The sequence below is a fragment of the Polyodon spathula genome, chromosome 6, assembly GCF_017654505.1.
Source record: "Polyodon spathula isolate WHYD16114869_AA chromosome 6, ASM1765450v1, whole genome shotgun sequence".
In the NCBI taxonomy this organism is placed as follows: Eukaryota; Metazoa; Chordata; class Actinopteri; order Acipenseriformes; family Polyodontidae; genus Polyodon; species Polyodon spathula.
Genome location: NC_054539.1, coordinates 54,178,451 through 54,190,807, shown reverse-complemented (window position 1 = coordinate 54,190,807; position 12,357 = coordinate 54,178,451).

The following is a 12,357-nucleotide window of genomic DNA, read 5'->3' as shown; positions in this document are numbered from 1 at the left end:
GATACACAAACATAATCCCCTAGAATAATGAAAATCGGTGATCACACATTCACCCTTAAATCCTTCGATGCAATCAGTCAATTCAGTGAAAAAAAAATCTCTAATATAGACAGGTTTAAAACAAGACAAAAACAGATACAATATCAACAAAAGTGATGAACTATGACGCCACTGTTTTAAAAGAATGCTTATGACTTGTATGTTATTTGTTTTTACTAATGACAGGAGCCTGCTGAAAACTCTATGGTAACATTTATTTAAAAAGTGAAGTTGTGTATTTGTTTTCTAGCCATTAATCCTGTATAAATGTGTTTTAAAAATCTGCTATAATAATAATAATAATAATAATAATAATAATAATAATAATAATAATAAATTTATTTGCCTGACGCTTTTATAAAAAGTTTTTTGGGTTTTTTTTTTTTTTACAAACAAATTGTCGTACCCATGTATACATTGGATTTATTGGAGTAACTTATAGTTATGCTCAGCTGAGTTAAACAGCTGAGTATTTCATGCATGTTACATGTTAAAGGCAGCAAAACAAAAATAAATAAATAAACAGCTAAGAAACACTCAGAAGTTACTAACTTTTGTTCATCAAGAACGTTAACTGGATTCACAGCAGTGAAATACCCACCTCCCTGCGGCCATGGATAAATTGAGCGCAGGTTCAGCCAACCAAAAAACACATTTAATAAAAAAAAAAACATATAGGACTCAAACATCCAATTAATACAAACTATACTGCTTAAATCTGTTCTACGATTATTTAAAAGTACCATACAGCTGTTTGAACTTTTTTTTATTTGTTCTACAGTTTTTTTTTTTGTTCTCCTTCAGGCTAATACAGGTCAAATAAATCACCCTATGCTTGCTAGTATTATCCTGCACTCTGCTAAATCAATGGGGAATTTCAAAGATCTGCTTTTATCTTTTGTAGGCCAAGTCATAAACTGCAGGAATTCCAGCAGTAGCAGCATTTACAAATGCTTCGAAAATACATAACACGTATTATTTTATTTGGAAATTGCATTTCAGATATGGAGTGATTTCAGCTGTTGAAATTGCAAGCTTGAAAAAAAGCAATAAAGAAAATCACAGAAAAAAAAAACAATATGCCACGTCTGTCAAGATAGCAGTTCCTTCGTGCAATCGGCATGTTGGAGGCTAGACTAGAGCAGAGTACTGTGGCTCGCCATCTTGGGTGCTCACAGCCTGCAATTACAAACCTGGCGAGATGGTATAACCAGACACACTCTGTCAATGACAGGCCACAAACTGGGAGACCAAGAGTCACAACACCTGCCCAAGATCGACAGATCATTTTGCAGCATCTTCGTGATGTCAGTTGTAATCACCACCATAAAGTCACAGCACCTGCTCTTAAACAGAGTTTGTCATTTTTCAATCACATCTAGTGAATTTTATTGAAATATAAGTGTTAAGTTTCTTTTGATGCTCAAATTTAAGTGATGCATTTCTTTTGATGCTGAGTATAGAAGGGGACCCTGCTGTTTGGGGGACCAGACACACAGGGGAGATCCCCTGCACATAAAACATGTGCACACAGGGGAGCTCCCCTGCACGTATAACATAGAAGGGGGACCCCGCTGTTTGGGAGACCACGCATACAGGGGATATCCCCAGCACATACATAGAGGCTTGAGAACCTGAAAGGAAGGAAGAAAACAAAAAACAGAAGAAGATGAAAACAGCTTTGAGAGCTGCCCTCAATGAGGTGAATTATAGACTTCCAAAGCTGGTACTGAGACGCACCCCCAGAGAACCTGAAACGAGAAGAGAGCCTTGTGCTACGAAGGGAGAGCAAGAATAAGTTTAGCCCCTCAAATAGCAAGGGTAGTGATAGATCATGAGATGCTAAAAGGATTGGTTTGGCTGGATGGTCTCCTCTGACTCATGGAGAACCTCCTGTGGAGGTAAAGGCAGTGAAGCTTAACCAAGGGTTGGAGAAAGTGAGATCACTAACCCCCCAAAGAATAGACCCCCGGATCCCTGCTAAAGACTCCTATATGTGCAGAAAAACAAAAGAACCACCAATGCATACATTTAAGAAAGAACATGAAAGAAAACATTTAACATAACAAAGAAGGTTAGAAACTGGCTCCCTACTGAATGTGAAGACCCTCCTCTCAGTGGAAAGGATAAAAACTTTAGGGGGAAAACCTTTGGTGGCCCAGACGGAAGGGTCGCCCCCACTCCAGACATTCTAGAAATAGACTGATGTGTGGAAGATATCTCAGATGGGGAAGAACGTACGTATGATTCAATTGCTGATCAACTGGTCCAGTGCCCCATATTTTTAATTAGATGCTGGATAATCTTTGCTCTTGCTGCTGATGTGGTTGATTATAGCTGATGCAAGATGTAAAGAGTCCTTTGTGTGTACTGTAAAAGGTATAATCCAGTCATGGTTGAATGATGTCGGCTTAATCCTGCTTTGAGAGCGGAAAGTCAAATAGGTGGTCCACCCAGTGGAATAAGAAGATCTGGTGGAAGGAGCAAGTGCTGCAGCCATGTATGCTTGTGCTATATTGATAAGTTCGCTGATAATTGGGTTCAGTCAAAAATTAGCCGGTTGAACTGGAGTGTCTCTGCTGGAGTTGGCAGAGCTGTAGAGACCAGACTGTCAAATCTGTAAATCTGTAAATGAGAAAGTGGTCAGCTGCATTATTATAAATGCCCAGTAGATGGTGCCCTTGGATTAGAAAATTATTTGATACTGAAATCCAAATTAATGGCCTCAGTAATTGTATGATAAGAAGTGAACTGGAACGGATTTATTGCTAATATAGATTTGTAGACTGTAGACTTTGACCGAAGATGACCCCGTAGATGTGCTGACATGATTATTGGGTGCATTTCGAGAAGAGTTGTGGATTTTAGATGTAGTGATAGCTTTTCAATTTCTAGTGGCCATGCACAAGAAAACCATTGACTGTTTAAAAAGACCCCCGAATCCCTTGAATGAAGCATCCGTAAATAAAGCCAGATCATGCGGTGCTGAAATGAAATCCTCATAGAACATGGACAGACTGTTACAATGCTGAATGAGAGCAAACCACACTTTAATGTCTTTCCTGGCTTCTGATGAAATATTGATGTAGTAGTCCAATTTTTTTGCTGTTGATGAAAGTACGAGTAAATGGAAATAGAAATGTTTGACCTCGAGGGATAATGCGAACAGTAAAATTAAAATGACCCAGCAACGAAAGTGTGACAGGATGACAGAGGGCTGAGGCTCAGAGACAATGTAAAGGCAAAAATAAAATTATTTATTTAAACAAAATAATCAAATAAATAAGCACAAGAGTCAACAAAAAGAAGTTCAAACACAAATAATCAAAGTAAACTTACAAAATAAATGGTCAGGTTCCAAGTCTTTTAAAACAAGACACTCTTTTCTTCCAAACAAAAACTTTAATACAAAACAAACTCCCAAGCAGAAAAACACCTCCCTAGCCAGCACCTTTCCCCTGGCTTTTATTTCCTGTGGCTGGAGCCCAATTAATCAATAATTATTAATCATTCAATTGGAGCTCCAGCCACATTCTCACATGTTTTCCTGGCAGGGAGGAATTTAACCCCCTCCCTGCCAGTTCCAAACACATTCATATAGACGGGGCAGTTCCCCGTCACAGAGAGTAGTGTGCATTTTCTGATAGTTTTACTGATCTCTGAAAATAAACTTTAAGACTGGTGATCACTTCTGTTGGCAGAACTGAGGACGGAGATATCAAGAGAAAACCATTAAGTAGGTGGAGGAGAAATTGCACATGATATGAATTGAGAAGTATCCAGCATAAAGCCTCTGAGAGAGTATTAAATATTTTTGGGGTGCTGCGGCAGCCAAAAGTTAACTGCGTTGAAAAACACAAATTTTCTTCCGAGCATATTCCGAGCAGGTGGCGAAGAGAATGATGAATTGGCATTACTTTAAACATGTCTGATATATCTGCTTTTGCTAATCAAGAGCCACAATCTGCCAATTTACTTGAGTGAATTGCACCAATATGGTAATGTATTGTAGAGAGAACTGATCGTGAGGAATGAGTGAGTTGATGTTTCTGGTGCTTGATCCCAACAGTGCTGACAGGTCAAATGATAAGATGCTTTTTTCCTGATATTTTCCATGTGGCAATGCCAGTGGAGTTTATCCCGAATACAGGAAATGGGAGATGCAAACGGGCCAACTATAAATCCTTTTTTAACCTTTTGCGGTCCATTTATTCAGCGCTTGTCAGGCACGTCAGGTCCAATTTATTTTCACACGTGCTGTTTATTTTACATGCACTGTTTAAAGTAATTTTCTTTCAGAGTAAAACAGGTTTAAAAGGCATTAAATCATACTGCATATCCAGCCAAGCCCCACCCCTTGTCCACTGTATTTTTCACATACCTCTTTATAGACATGCATACTGATAAATCCTCTCTTGATCACTTGTTTTATCACCAAACTCCTCAATAATGCGATCCGAGTCATAATTTTATTAATATAACACCAAAAAGCTCTGCAAATGTCTGAGTTATTCTTTGAGTGCTGGATGCAGAAGCATTTCCTTTGTTTATGTCCATCTTATCTCTGTAGTGCATGGGGCTATTAGACACGCCCTTTTTTCGGCTTCATTCAGCTCCTATCGGTCTCACTCCAACATTGAAATGTTTTCTTGGCTTTTTCTGGAGAAAAAACGACTAGAGATCTGTGCTTTAGGCATTTTGATAATGCTGGACAGGCTCCGACATCGGACTGGAAAGGGAAAATTGTTATGTCGAACCTGGTCTGACACAGGACCGCAAAGGGTTAATCTCTTTTTGAATAAGAGATTTTACTCTCTTGGGCTCTTGAGTAGCAGAATGGAGATTTTTGCTTTGAAAGTAGGAGGGAATCATTTGTTACGTATATACTCAAGTAAATAGTTGATGAATACTTTATCTGGATTATCCAGAAGTTTGTTTCAATTTGAAAATATTAGGGGTGCAACAATTAATTGATGCATCGATTACTGATCATCTGGCCTTACGTTTCCTGAGCTTTGATTGGTGAATCGATGCACCAAATTAGAACCCAGTTCTCCTGTTGCAGGTTTGCATAAAAACCTTGTGTGTGAAAGTGCATTTCTTTTAGTGCTAGTACAGTAGATTAGCGCATTGCTAGGATACACACTACATTTGCGTTGGACAAGCCAAATCAGAAGTTGGCATATTGTATTCATGTTTTCTTGATTTAAAGATTAAGGCAAAACCACTTTATTTTTACATTTTTTTATTTATTTTTTTAAACTATACTAAAATAAACATTTCAAAAGAAACTAATGTGTAAACAGGCATATTTACATACAAAACTGTTAAAACAAATGTATTTATTAATAATAATAATAATAACAATAATAATAATAATTTTTATATAGCGCCTTTAATAGTGGACCATCATCACAAAGCCCTTTGCAAGATACAAGACTAGGGTGTGTGTACTATGCATCAGCTGCTGAATCACTTACAACAACGTCTCACTCCAGCACATATACAGCACGACTACAAACAGTAGAAGAAAACAGGCATGTACATATACCCATGTACAGGTGTAAACGGGTATATGTACACCCAAAACTATAAAACTGAAATCATTGTTTCTAATACTACATAAAAATAAAATATAACACTACTTCCGGTATGATGGCTGCATTGTACTCTATGTAAAAGCATACGCATCCAGGAGCTGTGTTGTAAACACAGACGCAGTTCCATTGAACACTGATGTGTAAACATGTGTAAAAAAAGAATATATAACACACGTTTCATATTGATCACATAGGATGTTATTGTCATTTCAATTTACTGTGTGCATCTGAATGCAGTATATCATATTCCAATCAAAATTACTACTATCAAGATTAAATATTTCTTTCTGATCTATTCCGAGTTGCATTTCTGGAACCAAACAAAGGATTAGTGTCTCCCAGTGCATTGAAAAATAAGCAACTAGGCTTTCACTGAGTTGGCATTTTGACAAATCCACTGAGTTGGCATTTTGACAAATCAACAATTATAGCAATCTTTGTCTTGTATTCAGTCTACAAACAAAGAAAGGCTTGAATTTAAAAAAAAAAAAAAAGTGTGCTAGGAGGAGGAGGAGGCGGCATGTCTTGTTTGCTGTATTTACAAAAAAAAATAGAATATTTAATGTTATATTAAAAAAAAGACATATGTCGTAATGCATGGGTCACATTGACCCAAGTGGCAGTTCTAGGTAGAACTGTTTATAACTTTATCATTTTTGAGATTCAAACGCCGTCAGGATATTTAATTAATATATTTAGGAAAAGTAAAAAATGGACACATATACAATTTACAACAGAAGAGTAATTAACATTTTAAATGGAAAATGGGTCAAACTGACCCACATGGCTAGTGTTAATACAGAAACCAGATTAACGTCTTTACCTTCGATTATGCTGCATCGGATCTGTGGTGATATTGGCAGTGGTTGAGGTGACGGAGGCATATGCTCTTGCACATGTAAGGTTGTAGACCGGAGGCTCTGAGACTGAGGTTAGTATATAACCAAAAGTGATGTTAGATACTGCAGCTGCTGTGTTTATGGCAGGAATGGAAGAAAATAGTGAAATTGAGGAATCTTCCTTCTTTTGCTCGATGTTGGACACCCGTTTATCCAAATTGTTGAGTTTGGTATTGAATGAGGATAAAGTATCCACAATGGTTTAATGAATACTTTTATTTAATTGAAAATGTAAGAATGTTCCTGTTCAGTTTCGCTGGCTGAAGGGGGTTGCTTGCTCTGAGATGGTCTGCCTGTGTGACCTGGGCCGTCGAACGGTTGAGCGCAGCGGGGGAGTTTTCTTGATTTGCTTGATTCAGGAGTGTAATTAAATAATTAATCATTAATACAACTGACATGACTGTGCTGCTATCAGACACCTGACAGAGGTGTGAGGATTCATACTGTATATATGATCCGATCCTTAAACTGGGACAGTATGGAAATATTGTGAATAACATCCAAGCTACAGAGAAGGTCGTTGGTTTTTATTTTCACTTTGGCAATATTTGATCTAATATCAAATCAAACGTGAATGCAGAGACTCATGGTGATATTCAGAGTGCAATCTTTTACTTTTTTGTGAATAAATTATCTTATTGTCTTTGTAATTTCATTTCTTCATAACAAGTATAGTTATTACATTACACAGTAGCAATTCCAAAATATACAATTCCGAGATTCTATTTTATTGCTGAATACTGCTGCAAATCTAATCCCTTTTCTGCCTAAGAAACTGCATCTTCTGTCTTTGATTTCCACTTTCCATCCTGCTCTATCTCTGTCTCTATCTCTATGCTCCAGTGTCCAATCTGCCAACCCAGACCTTCCTGTATGAAAGCATTACATATCTCAATATTTCTATTTATTAAATGGTTACTATATACAATCTCCTTTTTTTTTCAAAATATTTAATTTCTTACCATTTAATATGACATGGTATTTTTTTTTTTCTATTGCAGCTTCTGCTTGGATCATTACTGTGCCATGATTAGTAGATACTAGGATTTATTTCAGCCACTTTCTACTATTAAAGGTAACAAAATGTGTTAAATATTCTATTTTTTGATAGTGTCCAATAAATCAAGCCTACTAATCAGCCTTTCTGAGTTTCGTTTAGAAGTTGTCCTGATTGCAGTAAGGAATTTCCTTTTGAAGTAATTATTAAGTGTGGCAAATAGTATTCCAGGTAGGCAAACCCTTTAAGTTTCTGTGATTGCAGTAAGCTGACATGCATCACTTAAAATGGAAAGGAACATGTTAACTTGTTAATGGTGATATGACATGAAAGCGTTGATTTCCACAATTGTCACCTATAGTTACATAAGAATTAAAGTTGTTTGCATGCAGACATACAAACATCATGGATGAAGAGAATAATTCCAACACAATACAATGTATGAGCCGTTATTGCCAGACTAGAGTAGTCTGAGCTCTTCAGGCAACGGGAGTGACGGTTCAGATGAGGAGTGCCACCAGTTCATTTTAGCAACAGCCAGTGGATAAGCCCACCTGCAATGCCCTGGAATTGTTTGCAAATATGAACGTTCTCCAGATTTGCACAGCACTGTGCAGCCCCTTTTTAATGCTAGTGGTCATTCAACCTTCCCTTTAGTCACATCAAGTGTCACTGTACTGTAATAAGTTAAATATGGTAGTAACACAGCAGCCTGCATGAAAATACAGTATCCTGTAATGGCACAGCTATGTTCTGGGGAAAAACAAGCCGAAATGAACGTTCCAAGAAAGGTTCTGGGGAGACTGGGACGAGTGTTCCAAAAGCAGGACTGTCACCTTATAAAAAAAAAATAGAAAAGAAAACGTAGCCTAGGGCCAGCCTAGATTTAGGCCACCAATTTAATGTAGCCCAGGACCTGAAATCCACGACCAGTGTCGACCTTTACATATATATGAACACAAAGCAGATTTAGGGCCATATTTTTCATATCACATTACCAATTTGATTTTGTAGCTAAGTAGATCAGTAGCAAAGATCCTTGGAATCCATTTGCTGTGGCAACAACAAGGAAAAAACGCAGATTTTCTATGATGTCAGAGATTTTTTTGTTTTACATTTGGGGAGGGGCAAAAAACATGCAAGGCTTTTTTTGTTTGTTTGATAATAACCAAATCAATACAAGTACCATATATAAACATTAATACAGCCAACTTTGTTTTAAATGTCCGTAAACATACCTGTCTAACAAAACTGCTTCCAGTATTCAAGTTCAGTCTTGAATGAGGCTTCAGTTTACTTCAGTCAGTATCCACGGCTGTTCCACAATGCCCAAAATAATAACAATCGCCCTTAAAGATTGGATCAAGTTTGGCAAGGACAAATGTCATGGTAATCGATAGTAATGTGCTGTTTGTACTATTTGTAATATTTGAAGTAAAAATAAAATGTAAGTTTTTTTTTTTTATTATTAATTAATTAATGGCATTAGTCAGCTATAACTTGCTTAGAATTTGAAAGTGTAACAATTTGTATTGTCACTAATACTTCAATGCCTGTTATTGTGATTATTATTGTTACTGTTATTCTACGGGCGATAGAACAATAGTTTCTTATGTATCGTGCATTTTGTTGAGCAAAGTGTATGTGATATATGATGGTGTATTGCTGTATTTAGAAGTTTTTGAAGTTTCTGTATAGCCATATGTTGGGCAATCTTCCAATAGAAGGGGTGATCCAAATATTCAATTTTTACTGCTAATAGTTAGGGATTAGAAAATAGTAATGACAATGATAATAATAACAAGTAAACAAAAATAATAACAAGTAAACAACAGAATAGTTTAACGATTTTGTTTGTAAACAAAAACGTATAAATGAAAAGAAATGTGTAATGTAAAATATATGAATGATTATTGTAAATGGAATGAGTGTTAATTGAGGTTTTTTTTTTTTTTAATTATTCCAGGTGTAACTGATTTTTGAATAATTAATTAATTACTATTTAACGCTGTGTCTTCACTTAGGAGGGAGCAGTCGTATTAGGTGGTCAGTTCTGACTTTGTCTTGTGAATGTCAGTCATTGTATGTACAACCTATTAGACAGTTTAAATCTGAATGAAATATCCATTATAAAAATACATATTTATACCTGTGAACACTAGCAAGTTGCTGTTTTTTACTTTCTAAATACCTCTGTGATCATCAGAGAATAATGTGATTCACACACACATACCCTGACATTGCTACTGTGCTACATTGAAAATATATACAGTGCCTATAGGAACTATTCACCCCACTTGGATGTTTTCACAGTTTGATGTGTTACAACCTGAAATCTTGATGCATTTAAATTGGATTTTTTTTCCCTTTGATTTACACAACCTACTCAGCACTTTCAATGTGTGAAAAAATGGGGGGGGGGGTAAAAAAAAATCAATTAAAAATAAAAACCTGAAAAGTCTTCACTAGATAAGTATTCACCCCCTTTGCTATGACACTCCTAAATAATCTCAGGTGCAGCCGATTGCCTTCAGAATTCACACAATAAGTTAAATGGAGTCCATCTGTGTACAATAAAAGTTCACATGATTACATATTAAATGCACCTGTCTCTGTAAGGTCCCACAGTTGGTCGTGCATTCAAAGTAAATATACTACCATGAAGACCAAGGAGCTTTCAAAACAACTCTGGGATAAAGTTGTGGAAAGACACAGATCTGGGGAGGGATATAAAAAGATTTCAAAGGCATTGAATATCCCTTGGAGCACAGTCAAGTCGATCATTAAGAAGTGGAAGGTATACGGCACCACCCAGAATCTGCTTAGAGCAGGCCGTCCTCCCAAACTGAGCAGCCAGGTAAGAAGGGCATTGGTCAGAGAAGCCATCAAGAGGACAACAGTCCATGTGTCAACAATAGCTGAGGTACTCCACAAATCTGACCTGTATGGAAGAGTGACAAGGAGGAAGCCATTTCTGAAAAAAGCCCATGTAAAATCCTGCTTGGAATTTGCAAAAGGGCATGTGAGAGACTGTAAAGATGTGGCAAAAGATCCTGTGGCCCGATGAAACAAAAGCTGAAAAGCTTTATGTCTGGCACAAACCCAACACAGCACATCACCCAGGTAACACCATCCCTACTGTTAAGCATGGTGGTGACAGCATCATGCTATAGGGATGATTTTCTTCGGCAGGGACTGGGAAGCTTGTCAGGGTAGAGGGCAAAATGGATGGAGCTAAATACAGACAAATCCATGAGGAAAACCTGCTTCAGTCTGCAAAAGACCTAAGACTGGGATAGAGATTCACTTTTCAGCAGGACAATGACCACAAGCACACAGCCAAAATGACACTGGAGTGGCTTAAACAAGAAAGTGAATGTCCTAGAGTGGCCCAGTAAAAGCCCAGACTTGAATCTGATTGAGAATCTGTGACAACACTTAAAGATTGCTGTCCACCAACAATCCCCGTCCAACTTGACAGAACATGAACAATTTAGATGATCTAGATGTGCAAACCTGGTAGGGACTTACCCCAAAAGACTCACAGCTGTAATTGCTGCCAAAGGTGGTTCTACCAAGTACTGACTCAGGAGGGGGGGCGGGTGATTACTTATCTAACATTTCAGGTTTTATTTTTTTCATTAACTGTTGTTTCATAATAAAAATGATCCTGCCTTCTCTAAGTGTTGAGTAGGTTGTATAAATCAAAGAGGAAATCCCATTTAAATGCATTATGATTTCAGGTTGTAACACAACAAACTGTGAAAACGTCCAAGGGGGGTGAATATTTACTATAGGCACTTTATACTAATAAGAAACATCTACTACAAATGAAGGATTACTGTATATCCCGGTAGCTCTTCCATTCTGAGTGTAGGCTATCGTTCCATTAAAAAAAAAGCAATTCACCACATTTTAGGCCTACTTCTCAGTCACTTATGTAAATGTGCAAAGGCGTAAAACCGCAAATGTGAACTGGATTGCAGGCTGAAATATGCCACGGCCCCACTTAGTCACAGTGACAGCCTGATCCTCTCACAGTGCTCATTTCTGGCTTGGCAGTTGGCTGTGCTGCCATTACAGAGGCATTCCAACACCAGTGCAGTCTGAACAACAAACACGATGCCAGACAACATCACAAGCACTACAGGCTGTATGGTTTTCTGGCTGTGTTTAAATGCTACACTGCTGTATGTCACCCAACATTGTATTAACATAAGCAGTGTTAGAGTTTCAGCTCCATTTATATTTCTACTGTACATGCATTGGCATTATCAAGATGGAAAAGCAATGAGCATTATCCTTTTTAAACTATTCCTTTCAGTCTGACAATAGAAAAACAGATTACAATTTACATTTTGCCCTTGGTTGCAAATCAATCCTTTGGTATTTTTGCATCTCCAGCTAGATTGCACATTCAGTTCCAGCTGAACATTGTGATGATGCAGTGCAGCCCACGCCCATCCTATTAAATCGCAAGCTACTGTGCAGGAAACCATCTTATTATCCTTCCCTGTGTTTTTGTGCCTTTAAAGTGGCAGTGTATGATCAATACATTTAACAGAGCAGTTCTTTAAATATCCAGAAGCTTCAAGTATCATAATTCTGTATCCATACATCTTCACACACAGAGATCTTAAAAGAGTAGGCTTTCCCAAAAAAATGTATAGCATTATACATTCCCATGCGTTGCTTCAACTGTTTAAATAACATACCTGGACCGTAATTTCTCTTTTCATTGTTAACATCCTGACAACTTTTTACACTGATAACTTTAAACTCTGTTTCAAAGCTCTTTTCAAAACCTAACAACAAGTGATCT